This window comes from Heterocephalus glaber, unplaced genomic scaffold, assembly GCF_053883595.1.
Source record: "Heterocephalus glaber isolate CG9 unplaced genomic scaffold, H.glaber_assembly_v1.0 deba00000594, whole genome shotgun sequence".
NCBI lineage: Eukaryota > Metazoa > Chordata > Mammalia > Rodentia > Bathyergidae > Heterocephalus > Heterocephalus glaber.
This window is the reverse complement of record NW_028258151.1, coordinates 9,944,322-9,962,091: the sequence shown is the minus strand read 5'-3', so window position 1 is coordinate 9,962,091 and position 17,770 is coordinate 9,944,322. Positions and strand designations below refer to the sequence as shown.

At 40.5% G+C, this 17,770-nt stretch overlaps 1 long non-coding RNA gene across 1 annotated transcript; it reads left to right on the top strand.

Annotated features, from left to right (window-relative positions):
- The first annotated feature begins 6,410 nt into the window (after positions 1–6,410).
- Positions 6,411–15,929, top strand: LOC147829488 (uncharacterized). Its single transcript, XR_015448907.1, has 3 exons — positions 6,411–7,143; positions 14,463–14,509; positions 15,666–15,929. It is a non-coding gene; the product is annotated as an uncharacterized LOC147829488 (long non-coding RNA).
- Positions 15,930–17,770: the final 1,841 nt, after the last annotated feature.

The window sequence follows — 17,770 nt, the reverse complement described above, 5'->3', positions numbered from 1 at the left end:
ATATGATCATAATCTTGACCTATTCACTAACATCACAGGTTTTTAATAAAAGCTCCTCTCTGGTCGGAGCACATCCTGAAGACAAGCACTGCCACAGTCTGCCGGCATGTGCGGCCTAACAACCGTACTTGAGCACAGCTCTTCTCTGGCTCAGCACTGGGCTAGGGATAGACTTCTGAGTTGGGTCAATGTAGTTTTTTTTACCAAGAATTTGGAACCAGGATTCAGGAATGCCAATTTTTCAGCTGTCTTCCCTGAGGGAGCATGTGCCCCTGAGCAGAGGCTGGTCTCAGGGTGTGGTTTGAGTCATAATGGTTTTGAGAAGAATGAAGTCTGCATGCCCAGAGAAGAGAGGAGATCAGAGTGGAGAGTGAGAGTAAGACTGGTGGGCCTGGGCTCAGACGGCTCCCTCTGCCTGTCTCGGTCTTTGGCAATGCTAGCCGTAGGCCTTTGACTCCATGACATTCCTCTGTATTCTCACAATATTTTGTTCTTTTTGCTTGTCCTTTGTCCTTTTTGGCTTAAGCGAATTTCTATCATTTACAACCAAAAAGTGAAATTTGTTGAGCCATTTATCCAATTGCAAAACCAAAATTGAACCAAGAAGATAGCCCACACTGGACAGCCCAGCGAGCTCCGTGGCTGCCTCACCGTGGCTGGTCACACAGAAATACAGCTCAGCAGTCTTGAAGAACAGAGGGCGTAGTATCTGGATTCACCACTGCTGCTTGTTGTCTTCGCCCCAGATCATCTGTAGAGCAAGCTCTGGGCTCTCCCAAGAACACACCGTCAGCTCATGTTAGTGCCCATCAGGGAAGCAGGCTCCACCAGGAGTGTCTCCTCCTTCCCTAACCACCACCTAGAAAGACTGAGACCCAACTGAGGCTCTCTACTTCTGGCTGTGTGATTTGTGGTAAATAACAACCCTATAGATTTAGTTCATGCATACATATAAAATGAGAATGAGAGATTAACTTCAGTTTTAGCTTAATGACACTTGGGAGGAAAATCTCTAACCACAGGATTGCAGCAGCATGTTACATGGTTTGCAGACTGAAGCAAAGACAGCTGGTACAGCACCCAAGAGCATGTTCACCTTCTCCCCTTAGAGCATAAATCTGTTTTGTTAGGGGGCCCAGTCCTACAGACCACTTTGCCAGTCTCCCTTCTAATAACACTGCTCTTACTTGGTCCAAGATAGCAGCCAGGCACTGTTTCAGTAGCGTGCACACACTATTGCCTCAGTTAATGCTCAACAACTTGAGGAGACTGCTGAATCGGGACCATTGTCACCCTCATTCTAATGCACAAGCCAATTAAATGATCATTACCAGTGGTGAGAAGTGCTCTGAAAATGAGTGAGTGAAGTGAAAACACGGATGGTCCCAGACAGCTGCTGGATGGAGTAGCTGTGAAAGGCTCTCAGCAGAAGTGGCATTTCAGCTGCTGGGCCAAGGCCCAGGGGGAAGCATAGGTGGTCAGTCTGACCAGGAAGTGCAGTCTGTGATCTGAGGCTGTGGTGAGGGGCTGAACTCCACCTTGGCCGGGGATGAAGCGTGGTATCTTAGGACATCGTGAGGGAGGTCGATGTGGAGCCCTTCCACATACAGTGCCCTTTCACTGTTCTGAAATGAAATACACACACACACACACACACACACACACACACACACAAATATATCATTTAAAAAACATATAAGATGCCCCAGCTAGAGTACAAAAGAGATGCAAAAGGACGTCAATGTATTTAAACTAATAAGGACTGAATGTGTGCAGTCTTAATCACAGGTACTCTAGAAGGTAGAATGAAGTGGTTTGGTGTCCCCAAGCATCAAATCCCCATGACTGTGACACTTACAGATGCACTTCGGTTCAGTCGTGTTGGTTTCCTGAGCTGAGTTTCTGTGGACGACACGATATTCCCACATGGTGAACACTTATCGGTAAATTTTTGAACAAAAAGAAATGCCACTTGCTTTGCTGACACAGGAGTTGTTTATATTACAACAGTGATGAAATTAATTTGTTTTCACAAATAAAACATAATGAATTGGCTCAGGTAACAATATAAACTTGAAAAACATTGCAGCTCACGTGAATGTCTGCGGAGCATCCTGAAGTGTAAAACGTTATCTCCATTCGTCCCTGGCACAGTTTCTCTCCGGGGAGCGTGCACCCCCTGGGAGCCACTGGAGCTGCCCTGTGACTGACCTGAGGGACTGCTGTTCCCTCCGGGGTCCGCAGCGCAGTGGGAGGTCAAGGGCTGAGGATTTCCCCTCAGGTTCTCTTCGGTTTTTGCAAAAAATGTAAACCTCAACTTTTCAGTCTTTTCCCTTTGGTTTATGACTATTTTTTCTTAACACTTTTTATTAGAAATGTTTTCTTACATAATGGTTACATTCATTGTGAGGGGTTGGTGTATGTACATGACACATCTTCATTCTTTTTACATCCCCTTCCTATCCCAATCCTTCTCTTCTTCCTCTCCCCGCCCAGGTTCCCTTCCCATTTGCCAAAGATCTGTCTTCCTGTTTCCTATTATCTATCTTTTATTTTGGTCTTTAAATTATGTATACTTAGAGTTTCTCATATAATAGAAACCATGTAATATTTAAGCTTTTGTGTACTGATTTATTTTCCATTATCCATTTTCCAGAAATGATTCAAATTTATATAAATACTACATGCATACCCATGGTTACACATAGCAGCACAGCTCATGATGGCTAAATCTTGGATAAAGCCTATATGTCCATCAACAGATGAATGCATAAAGAAAATGACTATTTCTTATAAATAGCATATTTTTTCCATGTTGTTTTTAGAGTCTTGTTAAGAGATATTCTCTAACACTTACATCTCTAGATTGCAAAGCACCACCTGGACTCATGGACCACTGCGATGCTAGTACACAGTGGCCGCCCCAAATGTGTTTGGTGAATAAATTCACTGCTTCCTTTACACTTCTTCAATATTTTGGGAGGATTTGTCTTGATTTTTATTTTTTAAGTGATTATTTTTAAGTGCTTCTAAATCACTTGTCAATATTTTCTAAGAGTAAAATTTTTTTTTTGAAATCTCTTTATTTAAAAGGATTCTATGTTTTCCTCACTACTTCTTCAGTCTTTGTTAATAAAATCTTGGGGTTAGTTGTGCATTATTTCTAAGAATCTTTTTCCACTAAGAAACCCATTTTTGACATTTATCTCTACTTTCATAACCAAATTTATAATTTTTTGGCTATCTCATTATAGTTGGACCCCATGTTCACTGACTGTTTTTTAATGTTGACTTTTCTATTTTTGAGTGGTTATTTTTCTTCTTTCTGATTTTCTTCAAATTCTTGTTCAAGAAGAGTACAAAAATAGTGGTTTCTTACTAGAGATCTGGTGACTTTTAGAGAGAGACTGGATAAATAGTTTCCCTCCACATCTGTGTATTCAACCAACCATCAATTGAGAAAAATGTGCCTATAATGAACATGTACAGACTTTTAATTGTTATTATTCCCTATATAATAAAGCACAACATCTATTTACATAGGCTTTATACTGCATTAAGCATTACATGTAACCTAGAGATGATTTAAGGTGTACAGGATGATGTGTGTATATTATGGGAAAATACTGCACCATTTTATGTAAAGAACTTGAGCTTCCACAGCGCCGACCTAGTTTCCTCTGCTTCCTGGCCACTGTGAGGTGAGTGGCTCTGCTGTGTACCATGCTCCCATCATCGCACTGTCATTCCTCACTGCAGGCTCTTGGAAATGGAGCAGCCACTATGGACTGAAACCTCTGAATCTGTGAGCCAAATAGGTCTTTCTTCTTTTAAATTGATTTCCTCAGGGATTTGTCATAATGATGAAACACTAACACAGCTATTATTTATGGTGTTCTAAAATGGCAATTTAAAAGAATAAATTCTTCAGCTCTGTTACATGGAGCAGTTTTATTGTTAGTCCTGAGACACCCTGTTCCAGCCGCCCTTAGAAAATCAATAGCTCTCTCAGAAGGTTGGGCAGGCATCTATTCTTATTCAACCAAGCGTGAGTCTTGATTCATCAAGATTTTAGTGAGCAGTTAGGAGGTTTTTAGCTTATAAACAGATATGAGAGGAAGAGGAAGTCATGATCCCCAACATCTGGGTATTTGAGGAACTCAGTATCTTCTTGGAGAGGCAGAGAATCCATAGAAATAAGCAAGGAGTCAAGTATAAGGCAGTGAATAACCCAGTGCTACACATAAGACCTTTACATGTCAGAAGAGAATAACTGCTTTTATGATATATATGTGTATTGCATATGTTTATACACACATTATAATACACATAAACATATACCTGTGAACATAAGAATCTTGAACTAGTTTATCTCATTTTGACTCAGTATTGTGTCCAACTCTGTTTAGAATATTGAAAACCAAGTGTGACTAAAGTTGAGTAAAGTACCCAAAGAGCTTATAGGATGACAAGGAAGACAATCAGCCATAGGAAATAAACGCAAGAACAGGCTGGCGTGATAGTGGACGGCACAGGCTCCATGGATAGCCATGGCAAGGTGCCACTCAGATTTTCCCTGAGCACACACAGTTGATCAGAGGTGATGTCAATTCCCGGCTGAAGGCAAAGCACAGTGCATTTATCACTGCTGCAAAATTCATCTACACTGAGGAAGTGTCAGTGCCTGGCAGTACATTTTGGATATTTGGCACTAAAAATTATTGCTAGATTTGATTTTAATTCATCTAAAGTTTGTTTTCTGTAATTTTTTTTTTTTGGTACCGGTGATCAAACTTGGGACCTTGCACGCTTACAAGGCAGGCAGTGGCACCACTGGTCTAAATCCCTGGCCCTGTTTTCTGTAATTTGAATATTGGGGAGATTTCTGCCATGGTGAAATTCAGAGAATGCCATACAGAGATGACAGAACTGGTAAACTGTAAACTAATGTGGACGAACCTAGAAGATTCTATAACAGTTAATGCTACATGTTGGGTTCACAAGTCCGCAGGGGCCTGGTCATGGCTGAATATCTGGAGCACATCTGTTTCTGGAAAGAGCAACATCTGATAAATGCAGCAGAACCAAGTGGCCTACCCCATGGGTGGGCCCCACCTGATCAGCTGAAGGTCTGCCTGGCACAAGAGGCTGAGTAGGGAGAATTCAGTCTTCCTTGGCCTGATTGACCTGGAGCTGGCACATCAGTCTTCCATGGCTTTTAGACTGGGACCAGAACTGAAACTTGCACTGTTGGTCCTCTTGCTTTTCAGGCCTTCAGACTTGGGTCTGACACCAAGGACCGGTGTCTTGCTTGTGGTCTGCAGACCTTGGGGCTTGTCAGCCTCTGCAACTGTGCAGTCCAATTCCTCATAATAAAGTAGAACCTCTGTCTCTTATCTCTCTGTCTCTGTCTGTCTCTGCTACTGGTTCTGTTTCTTGAAAGAATCTTGACTTAATACAAAATTTGGAACTGAGAGTGACTCTAGAGAAAAAAAATCATGAGGATGAATTTTCTGACTTGGTTCTGAGGTGCCTGGTTTGGCTGCCCAGTCTGATTAGATTTAGAAGTGCTGACGACTATTTTTAGTAGTAACAGGAGTATTGCCCACCTGAGGCAGGGCTGAGGAGTGGAAACAGGCAGAATGCACCTGTGGATTCTCTGGCTAGGCCAGTGGTAAGAAGCACAGCTACTGTGGTAGCTATGTGTGACCTTCTAACATTTCTGACAAACAAAAGCACACATGGACCTTTTCTTCCTATTTTGCATTATCGATTATGAGCTCAGAGATACAAATTTGTTAAGGTCAGGGTCCAGAGGCTAAGGGCTAGATTATAAGATTCCTGCAGCTTCGTACCCGAAGGGCACTTATACCAGGCATGAGCAGGTGAGGTGGGTGCTTTGAGAGAATTTCTCCAAAAAGGGGCAAGATAAAAACACAGGACCATATTGGGAAGCTTTAAGGGCAGGGCCAAGCTTAGTTCATCTTTTAAAGCCTCACATGCTGTGGGCTTGGTGTTCTTTTTACTGGTATTTACTCAACAGAGCTGGTTAGATCAGGCCGTCTCCTTGATGGCAGGGCACTTCTCTCTATGAAGCAGGCCTCTTGGTGGCAACAGAGTTTTCTAATGGTGTGAAGGTGCAGCGCACTGGTGAGCAACTAAGTTATGCTTATTTATATCTTGCTTATTCTTAGAAGAACACTTTTTGGGTGGAAGATTTTTAATTCTATAGCTGGCTTACCTACTACCAGGAAAGTCAAGAAATAGGAACTCTACCTTGGTGTTAACTTTCAGGATGTATGGGGCATCTCTGGGCTTATTCCCCCCTTCAATTAGTAAGATAATCATATTAATCATCATTAAGCTGTTATGAAAAATATTTTAATAAAAATATCCCTACACCAAAGCATTCCTTTGGTGATGAATAGAATGTTGGTGTAATGAGGTGGAAATCTCGAGCTCCGTGGGAGGGAAAGAACTACAACAGGAAATACTATGATTTTTTCAACCTCACCTGGGAACAATTACAATAATAATCATAATAACAACTATAATAGGAAAAACCCAGTGGTCTTTCCATTTCTGTCTTGCCAGTGCTAGAAATGCTGTCTTGAGGGAGTGTGCAAATCAGTTGGGACGGGACGGGAGGCTAAGAGCGCTGCCCTGGACAGTTACGTGTTTGAGACTGAGAAGGTGACAGGCATGGGATGCAAGGTGGGGCAGGTGGGAGTGGGGGGGTCCCTGGGTGGTCAGGCTGCCCTGTCCTTCCCTCCACTCCCACAGGTGCCTGGTTGAGGACGATGCTTGGTGCTTCGCCTTCAGAACTTGAAACCGGTTCTAATACCTACTGTGGACATAGTCCTCCCTGTGGTCTTTGTTCAGAAGAAGGGTTTATTGTTTGTAAATTTCTTTCTCTTACAGGATGGTGCTAACTTGTGCAAGCATGACATGCTGAAGTCACACAGGTAGCACAACTGGGGCTGTGGGACCCCTCCCTGCACCCCGCAGAGCCTGGGAAGTGGGCAGTGGGCAGTGGGCCCAGGGCTCACTACAAGGTATGGACACACAGATCTCCCATCTGCTCTGGAAAATTCCCAAATTCCAAATCCAGATGTCAGTGCCAGACGTCCTGGATAACCTTGGGTGAGCTTCCTCTCCTGGGCTCACTGGAGGTTCAGGCTGAGGGCTGCATCCCAGACCTCAGGTGCACCTTCGGTGGGCAGCATATCAGACCCCTACCCGCACTCTGGGGCTTGGCCACTTTCCTCTAGCTTTGTGCGTACCCTGGCCTTAAGCGCATTTCCCTGCTTTCTCCTTGCTATCGAGTGCTCTTCCGCACAACAACCTGGGGCCCCGTCTGGCCCTCATAGCCATGACAGGCCTCTGGAAGTCAGTGAGCTCCTCTGCGAGTGCCCTTCTCATCCAAATGAGGTTGCCAGGCTCAAAATGTTTGAGTGACAAGGAGTTAGTGTGTTTTCGCCTGTACGAAAGTTCAAAGTTAGGTTATGACAAACTGGTAACCAGGGCAGGATGACCCTGATGACCCACTTGTGATACACAGTCTTCATTCGATCAGAACAGATGTGGCCAGACTCTCTGCCAGCCCTTACCTCAAGGATGCCCTCATTCTGGAACCTCCTCAATTTGTGTTGGAGGTTCCCAGCTTTCATTCCTAAAAATAAAATATGATCTGGCATGTGTATGAATTCAGGAGAGTGTTCATAGTTGTCCTTACATATGCATAAAAGCCAAGGAACACTTTCAACTCAATTCACATGCTGGTCTCTTTTATTAAATTATCTGCAAAGATTCTCCTAATTGGTGACTAAAAGTGGATTAATCATCTGAATTTCTTCTGTAGTGATCAGTAAGATTTTCTCGCAGTGTTAAAACTGTGCCTGGTTCATGGGCTCTTGCATTGCTAGATCCAGTCTTACTCCACACTGAGCTTTACGTAGTAGGTGGGCATGTTTGTTTTTGGATTCTTGAGCCTGCCCTGGCATACTCTTTCTAATTAATCATCGTGCAGGCTTAGAAGACTTCTGCCAAATCCTTTTGGGTACATTAAAGAAAAGAAAGAAGGTTTTAGCCTGAAAGAGATCTTACCTAATAAGTGTCACATCATATAGATTTTAACATTTAAATATATTTTATTTTAAAATCCAGTGATTTTCCCAAACTAGAAAGATTAAAAGTTTGCGAATAACCACTGTCCACCAACACCAGTGGATGAAGAGCTTAATGCTATAAAGGAAAGAAATGGCTATTTAATAGCTCTTTTATTTTCCATTCAGATTACATACACTGTTACTGAGAGAGGCCTCACAGCATGGAGTCTGATATTACAGCAGTGTTTTCAGGAAGCAATAATTGAATACTCCTCATTAAAAAGTTCATAAAAGAATTCTATTAAAACCAATGCAAATAATAAACTTTGTAAATGCTGCTTTAAATCCCAAGAGGGGGTGAAAATATGCTATAGTAACAGTCTTCCTGTTCATAGGGTGATTTTTGAAAATCCTGTGGGCTGAAGTTTCCTAAGCCAAGCAGGCACCTGACTACCGAATGAAAGACCTGGAATATTATAAATGCATTCAATTCAAGCCCATGTTTTTTATAGTCTGTCTTCTTCACGAATTTATTCTTGATCCTGACAGCCTATCCAACAGAAAGGGTAGTTACCTTTAATGACTTAATTAATAGGTAATTCTTACAGTGAGGCTAAACACCTGAACCCACCAAGTCCTCTTCACGCACAAATCCAGCTGGCTTGATGCACTAATTTAACTAAATGAGAATCTGGCCAAACTGTATGGTGCTGTAAATAATGGTAGATGAATCCAGTTAAAAAATAGTAATGAAAAAGTTATTTTTTGTTCCCTTTTTAATCCCAGAAGTGGCTGTGGAAGGCCGGAATGCACAGGCATATGGCTCACCTTGTCACCGGACTGCAGCGGCCAACTCCTGCCCCTCTGGCCCTCAGCTCTCCTGTTCCAGTTGTGTTGCTGTGCATGTTGGTCCTTCTCCACCATCTCCCTTGTTCCTCTCACCTCTCAGTGTTTTCTCTTCTCTGGGTTTTTTCCCTAAGCTTCTTTCTCACTCAAGTTGTAAGACCGAGGGCCTTACCAAACGCTCTGAGGAGCTGACTGCAGCGAAGAACACCCGGGAAGGAACACACCGGACAAGTTGGAAAGTAAAACAGACCTTTATTAGTCTGGCCAGACAGCACTCCCAAAGCAAAGTAGCTTAGAGAGGCAACTAGCTCAGAGTCTGAGGCTCTTTTTATAGGGGGTTGCAGGGGAAGTTAACAGGCAAAATTTGCAGAAGAGGAACAAAGGTTAGTGGTCAGCTGACACGTACTGATGGTCAGCAGATGTTTGTAGATTGTTCTATAGATAGTAGTGTCCGGAACATCCGTTTTGAACAAACAAAAGAGTTGAGTAATTTACTTTGGGACTTTATGGCTATTACAGTTCTTCTCTAGTGTCCCAGAACTAACAAGCATCTTTATCTATTAACTCACATTCAATCACAGTTGGGGCTAGGGGAGTTTTAGGATTACAGAGTTATGCATTCCCACAAAGTGCTCTGACCTGTGTATGGCCTGGCCTCTGAAAGTGATCAAAATTCCCATGGATAGGCATCTGTGTCTTAGCCATGGGTTACTGGTGCATTTCCTGCCTAACTCAGATGGGGTGTTACAGCTTAGATTTCTGTACATGTTGGTTCAGTGGTTTCTCAGTTTTCAGAAACCAAATGTTTAAGAGACTCTGTTAGCCAATCACGTTTTGCTTTATGTTTTTTAATCCTCTCGAGCCATGCAGTGATTGTTATTATCAGTGCAATGGTGATTTAATACCCCCCCCCCATGCTGTTCTTTGTGTTGCTCTTGTTCTTGCTTCCTCTTGTTACTGCTCAGTGTTTCCCAAACATTTTTTACCCCAGAATGCCTGGAGGGCTTTTACTACACATTGCTGCTACCCTCCAGCTTTTCAGATTTGGTGGATCTGGGTGGGCCAGGGAATTTGCATTTCCTTCTACTTTCCAGGCTCTGCTGGTGCTGCTGGTCCAGTCTGCGAACTGCTGCTCTAGGGAGGAGAGATGATAAAGGGTAAAGTGCTTCAGCTTGGGTCAGTTACAATCCTACTTCACTATGCTTCCAGCTGGATAGTAGCCTCTCAGCTAATAAAAACTCACTAAACTTCAGTTTCTTCATTGCTAAAATGAGTTCAACAAAACATCTCTAGCAGAGTTGTTAAAAGGAAGAAATGAGAACGTTTAGTAAGTGTTTAAAGGAAAAGTGATTGTGGAGAGTATTTTTATTACTTTTTATTTCTTCCCTAGAACTCAATTTTTAGGACTTCTAATTGAATCATAAAGGATCCTTTAAGCACCCAATTTGGTTAAGGAAAGTGCGTTTGTTTAGAGAAATAAGAAAGTAAAGTTCTTTTGGGAGGATTTAGACAAAATGATGGTTCTAAATTGGCCCGGACAGGCACAGTAACAGCCAAGAGAGTTTTGGAAGCAAGCTTCTTTGATTAGGGCCTCACTTCAGTCATGGAAACACATACTTGCAAGGCATCACATACATTATAAAGTCACAGTAATTAAAACAGCATGGTATTGACTTAGGAAAAGACAAATAGATTAAAGGAAAAGAGTAAATGTGTATCACACAGGAACATACATTTATGCATATATATGTGAATACAAGTATGATTTCAAGTCAATAAGGAAAATACAGACTATTAAATAATGTTGGAAAAATCAGCTACTGATTTAAAAAACTTTGAAATTTGCCTTATACCACACAAAAATAATTTCTGGGTAAGTTTTTTAAAATCTAAAACTCATTGAAAGAAAATATAGTGTGGCTGAGGATGTAGATCAGTGGAACAGTGCCTACCTGGCAAGCTCGAGGTCTTGAGTTCGATTCCTGGTTAAAAGCAAATATAGTGTGTTATTTTCATGACCTTGGGGCAGGGGATTAAGGATAAAAATTTCAGATTTGAAGCAAAAGAAATTTGTAATTTCTATGTGGCAAAAGGTGCTTATTATAAAGTTGAAAGACAAGATAGACTAGAAGAAAATATTTTAATTATATTACAGACAAGAATAAATTTGTGCATAATAAATCACTTTAGCAATAATGGAACAAACTGCATACAATGCAATACAAAATACAGGCAAAGCTTATCAATAGCCAAATCAGGAAAAGAAGAAATATAAATGTCTAATAGATTGATAAGTTTTAATATTGCTAAGGCTATAGAAACCAAATCACTCTCATATAATGTTTGTGGAAATGTAAAATTTATCAACTGTTTGGTGAGCAAAATCAAAGTACACATACTCTTTGAAACAGCAAGTCTACTTCTAGAAATTTATGCAGTAGAGATATTTTCATGTAGGTGCAATAACATATCCACAGGAATGTTTATTGACACATTGCTGTTGATACTAAAAAAATTTGAAACTACCTTTTCATCAATAGGAAAAAGGTTATGTTATGGTAATTCATACTGTGGAATACATATACAAAAGTTAGAACTTGAATTTTCAGTGAAAAAATCTAGTATCATGAAAGACTCCTTTGCTAGATAAAACTCAACAAACATTTGTTTGAAGGCATAATTGAACTTACATTTCTGTACAAAATCACATAGATTCAAAAGGATTAGGAAAACAGAACATCAAGCCCAATGTTAAGTGAAATAAATCAGACACATAAGTTTAAATGTCACAAGAGAAGCTCAAAATATAAATAAGGAGCAAAATAAAAGACAGATGATAGGAAATAGGGAGACAGACCTTTTGCAGATGGGAAGGTGACCAAGAGATGCAGGGAGTGGAGGGAAAGAGGTGAAAAAAGAATCGAGAGGTGTTCTCTACACGGAGCAGCTTCCCTTCGTGAAGATGATCACTGTGTACTGCAAACCTGTACTGGCAAATAATGAAAACTGAAAGAGAAGACTGCTCTGAGGGCATTTGCTTACAGTGGCAACGAGGAATGCACAACAACTTCCTGGGCTTGTGCAGGATAGGGCATGGGAAATGAGGGTTGTGGTAGATCTCCACTGAAAAAGAGTGCAGCAGAAATCTCCACTGGATGGCAAAGGGAGGTTAAAAGAACTCATTTGTCTCAGACTGGACACACACACACACACACACAGACACACACACACACACAGACACACACACACACACACCAGGCAGAATAGGTCACATTAATCAGAAAGAGCCAAAAACGTCCAGCAGGAAAATGGGAAAAATTCATGCAATTTGCAGAAAAATCATAAATGGTAAATAAACACACAAAAATGTTTAACTCCACTAGTGATTAAGAAACTGTAATGTAAAACCAAAACAAACAAACATGTCCATAAAAATGAAAAAAATTATTGAGTCAGAGATACCTATTATTTGAGCATTAGAACCTGTGGTGGAATAGTAAAATGGCATGATTACCTTGCACAAGTAGTATGGCAATGAAGACAAAACTTGAAGAAACAATATCCTATCAATCAGCAATCTATTCCTACACGTGTACCTCAGAGAACCCCCTAGAGCAGCACACAAGGATGTCTTTACAACAATGATGACAGCATTTATAGTGCCAAAAGTTAGAAACAATCTAAATGTTTAACAAAAGAAGAATGAGGCTGAGGCAGGAGGATCACAAGTTCAAGTCTAGCTAGGGGAACTTACTGAAACCCTGTCTCAAAATAAAAAAATTGAAAAAGGGCTGGAGATGTAACTCAGTGTGAAGGCCCTGGGTTCAATCCCCAGTACTGAAATATACATATGCGTGCGCGCGCGCACACACACACACACACACACACACACACACAATAAATAAATTATAGTATAATCAAATAGTAGATTGCAGTGAAGATTAGGAAACTGGAGCAATATATATCTACCCAGGTGATTCTCATAAGAGTCTTGAATGAAAATATAGTGTGTAGTGGAAAACATGCAACATACCATTCCATAATGTTTGCAAACATGCAAAAGAATACTAAGAACAGTAGTGTTTAGAAACACATATATTTCTATTTCTATACTTGTAGGAAAAAATAAAGAAGTGTATGGGGGTGATACATACACATTTAGAGTAACAGTTATCTTCGGTGAGCCTGGGGGGGCGGTGAGGTAGTGGTGGAATACACAATGTGAGATGGAGTTTAGTGTCCAGTGGAAAGTAATAATACATGTATGATAGTGAACATTAAAGCACTTCAGGATATTTTCAATCTTCCAAAGTTATATAGATTAGACATCAACCTGGAGAAAGATGTTGATATGATTAATGAAAGCACAGTGCAGATTACAGGTACACTAAGCTACATAAAAACACACCAGCAGTGGACAGGTTGGAAAGGTAATTACACAAAAGTAGAAATGGGTCTTCTGTTAAAGATGTCTGACTATGAATAATTAAAAATTGTCTCTAAAATCAATGTATTATAATCTCAATTTCAAATCATTTTTGATATACCTGAGAGTCAAATAAAGACCCCAAGGACTGTTAGTATTGATCTGATAATGCAATTAGAATCCCAATAAGCTGCCATTCAGAATCTTTAGCAGCTCAGAGCTGCTACTGTATATTAAAGGTTTGAAGCAGCTAACTTGAAGCACCTATAATTTTTGTAATGGAACGAGGTGTGTATGGCAAATTGTATTATTTCAACAATTTTGTATTATTGAAATTATTTAAGAATATATATAATAGAATATATGTAATAAAATGACTATGGGCCAATAAATGAATAAATATGAACTGAAGATCCTAAACACTAACAGTAGTGAGAATTATCAACAAGGCTACAGAAATTCTTCCCCGGCTCCTAAAGAACTGGATGTTCTCCTGCTGTCATCATCTCCAGGCCCATCTGTGCATGGGGGTCACCACCCCATGCAGCCCCTTCGGCATCGCTTCTCACTCAAGTGTGTTAGTATAGTGTAAGCCACTTGCCTACTCACCACCAGTGTGAGCATTTCAGCATTTGTAAATCTACTTCAGGGAGATGGGACACATAGCATATGAAACTATCAACACAATGAGCTGTTCAGAATTGCTGATCAACCAAGAATACAGATGACCATGACTCTGGAAAAAGCATCCATAAAGGGACAGCGCGACATAGATAAGAAGGGTAACAGACACAAATAATGAGAGGAACCCAGATAATCTAGACTAGTGGTGCTCAGACTTGAATGTGCACTGGATTCACCGAGAGGGTTTGACAAGCACAGATTGTTTGAACCCAGCCTATAGTTTCTGATCCAGAGGCCTGGGATAGGGCAGAAGATTCCATAATTCTTCCTGACTCCAAAGTGGTTATGGTGATGGTTGCAGGGCAAAATTCTGAGAACCCCAAGAGCGCTAAGCAACTGCTCTGTCACTGAGCTACATCCTCAGCTGAGCTGTGATTTTAACAGATTCTCTTTCCTAGCTCTGTCTGCTAAAAAGGCCGTGGTGCAGTGACTCCTTGCAAGAAAGGTAATATTGGTTTCTAAATACCATTCCCACTAGAAGGAACCAGGATGGTCTTAGGTCTTACATAGGATAAACTTGGAACTTCTTATGTAGAAATAATGAAGTGCTTACAGAATAATTTGAACATGCAAAAACACAGGAATAACCATTTGACTAGCAAATTTTGAGAAAATATAAATATCAAAAAATGACAATAATGGATTACATATAGCATACTGAACATCAAAAATAATGACAATTATACTTGGATTAATCCAGATTGTAGGAGATTTCCTAAGGTTATTCATCTATACTCTTCAGAATTGCCAGTGTAATGAAATACAAGTAAAATACAGGCGGGATACTACTATCTAAGTTAAGGAGGAGCCAAGAGACATAAAATTCTAAATGGGATTTATAATCTTTGGTTGGATTTTAGATTTCAAAAGCATAGTTGGAAAGGACATCTTTATAGGCAATCAGGAATATTTGCGAATGGATTTTATATTTGAAAATACAGTACTGTATCAATGTTAAGTTTCTTGGGTGTGATATTGATATGTTTAAGAGAATGTTTTTGTTTGTAACAGCACTTTCAAATGGCTCAGTCATAAAGCATGCATAACTCTGTGTGTGTGTGTGTGTGTGTGTGTGTGCGCATGTGTGTATGTGTGTGTTTGAAAGAGAGGGACAGAGAGAAATAAAATAAAGTTGGGAGCACAATATCTGGTGGATCTAGATGAAGGAAATATGCTCTTTATCAGACTCATTCTTCCAACTTATTGTAGGTTTGCAACTTTTCAAAATAAAAAGGAGAGGAATAAAAGATAAATGGTAAAAATTCACTTTCAAATAATAAAATCTTATTTAGATATGTAAGGAATACTTATAGCTTGCATGGTTTCTCTTATATGAAAATCTCAAAATATAAATAAAGAGCAAAACAGAAGATAGGTAATAGGAGACAGGAAGATAGATCTTTTGCAAAAGAGAAGGGACTAAGAGATGGAGGGAATGTGGAAGGAGGGGGGAGAAAGAGGATGAAAAAAGAATTAAGATGTGTTATGTACATGTGCCAAATGCCCATGAGGAATGTAATCATGCTCCTAACATGTACTAGTAAAAAATCTTGAAATGAATAAATGATGTAAATAAAAGCCATTTGTCTCTTTACCTGAAGGATGAAGACAAAGATCTGTGAATAAATTAACTTCTCTCAGGTCACACTGTAGTGTGCGTTAAGATTCCATGTCTGTGAACTTTACATGGTAAGTGAACATCAAATATAGTCTTTTGAATACTTGAAATTTTCAGTCCAGACTATTTGCTTGAGGAGGCACATTATGTTGCATTTTATCAGAAAGAACAGACCTTTTGAGGATTTGTTTTTCTTTTGATATCTGCTATTTTCTCTCTCACATTTTAGTAGGGTTTGAAGTACCAGTAGGATGCTTTCTATTTCTTAACCCAGTTCTTCATAAGCAGGTGAAACAGCTGGAAGTCCATCAGCTCTGTTGAATGAGGTAATGGACATGTTTAAACAAATAGTAAAGCTAGAGTATAAAAACAGTTTCTAGCTAAGATTTAATATTTTGAAAATGAACATAATCATTTGTTCCTCTGTGCTAGTGAGGATTCATTTTCCAATCATAGATTTTGATGTCACACATCATTAGCGGCACCACCTGCCTGGTCCAGGGCGACCCTGGGACACTGTCGATGGTTCCTGCTGAGCATTTGGACAGCTGGGTCAGTACCTGTCTGTCCCTCATGGCTGTGTGACTCTGAGTGAGCTAATGAGTCTCTAGCCGCCCTTTCCTTGGGTGTAACATGGAAATAGTCATGGTATTGAGTTGGCAGGTTTGTGGAGAGGATTGAGTGAGAATGTCCATAGCACATGGCCTTGTACATAGAAAACATACAGTTGTTTTATTAAACTCTTATTGTCATTAGACATTTCTCAGATAACTGGAAAGGACTGTGAATGATTTTTATTTTACAGATCCATCCAACATTTCTACTTACACATTTATATATGATGACTTCACTAAAAATTGGTGTTCATTATTTTGACATGAAAATACATTTATTGAAAAAAATCATTGGATCTGTGGTCCTTTCAGTGTTTTTATTTTAGTCACATGCAACAATTTATGCTTTCCTCTTATATATATCAGGAAATATCACACATAGTTTTTTTGAAATATGTTAGATTTAAATTGATGCCACAATGATGTTTTCATTCTCCCATATTTTTGGTTGTTTAATATTTGATAAGCTTTTACCATGTGTTAAAGAACATTTAGCAATGAAGATTGAATGCAGCTCAACATGATTCATACTCTGACTCAGCACAGACCCGTGTTCTGATCTCTGCTTAGTCCTTCACCCCACAGAAAGTAAAAATTCACATTGGTTCAATTGCTCACTATTCTGTAAATATTTATCAAGTGCCTGTTATGCTCAGTGCTATGGTCAGTTAGGAATAGTACTGGTTCTCTAGGAAGAGCCAAAATAATTACAAATATAAATCATACACTTAAGCAGGTACATAAAGTGGTGATAAAATGGCCCAAGTGAGAGGTGTAGGAAGGGGAAGGTCAGCAGAGCCAAGGGTGGTCAGAAAGCCTCTCCAGTTTGTGTGAAATGAAATGCTTTTAAAAGATGAGCAGAAACTACTGGCCCAGAGGAAGGGGCTTCCAGGGGGCCGTTCATCCCACTGCTTCTGGCACAGAGGTAAGGGCTTCTGAACCACCCTCCCACTGCTCCTGGTCCAGAGAAAGGGGCTCCTGGGCCACCATCCAGCCCTCCACTCCAGGCCCAGAGAAAGAGCTTTTGGGCCGCTGTCCATCCCACTGCTCCTGGCCCAGAGGAAGGGGCTTCTGGGCCACCATTCCTACCACCACTCACGGCCCCTGTTCCACCTCTCCCAGCTCAGAGGAGGTGAGCCATGCAGGTGCCAACAGCACCCCCCCGCCCCCAGTTGAAATGAGAAGACACATAAATAAGTCTCAAAACCAAACTTCCAGATCACCTACAGCAACCCCAAAGGGAAATGAGGTGGAACATGCTGATACTCAACCACTTGGACCCACTGAACTGGCAACAAAAGGGGATCTGGAAAAAATGAAATCAGAAATAATTTCTCAGATAACAGGAGAAACTGTGCTCCTAGTGCAAGACATGATTAATAAATCTAGAGAGGAGCTCAGGAACATGATGGAATCCCAACATAGGAAACAAATGGAATCCATAAAACAGATGCAAATAGATTTCCAGGACATG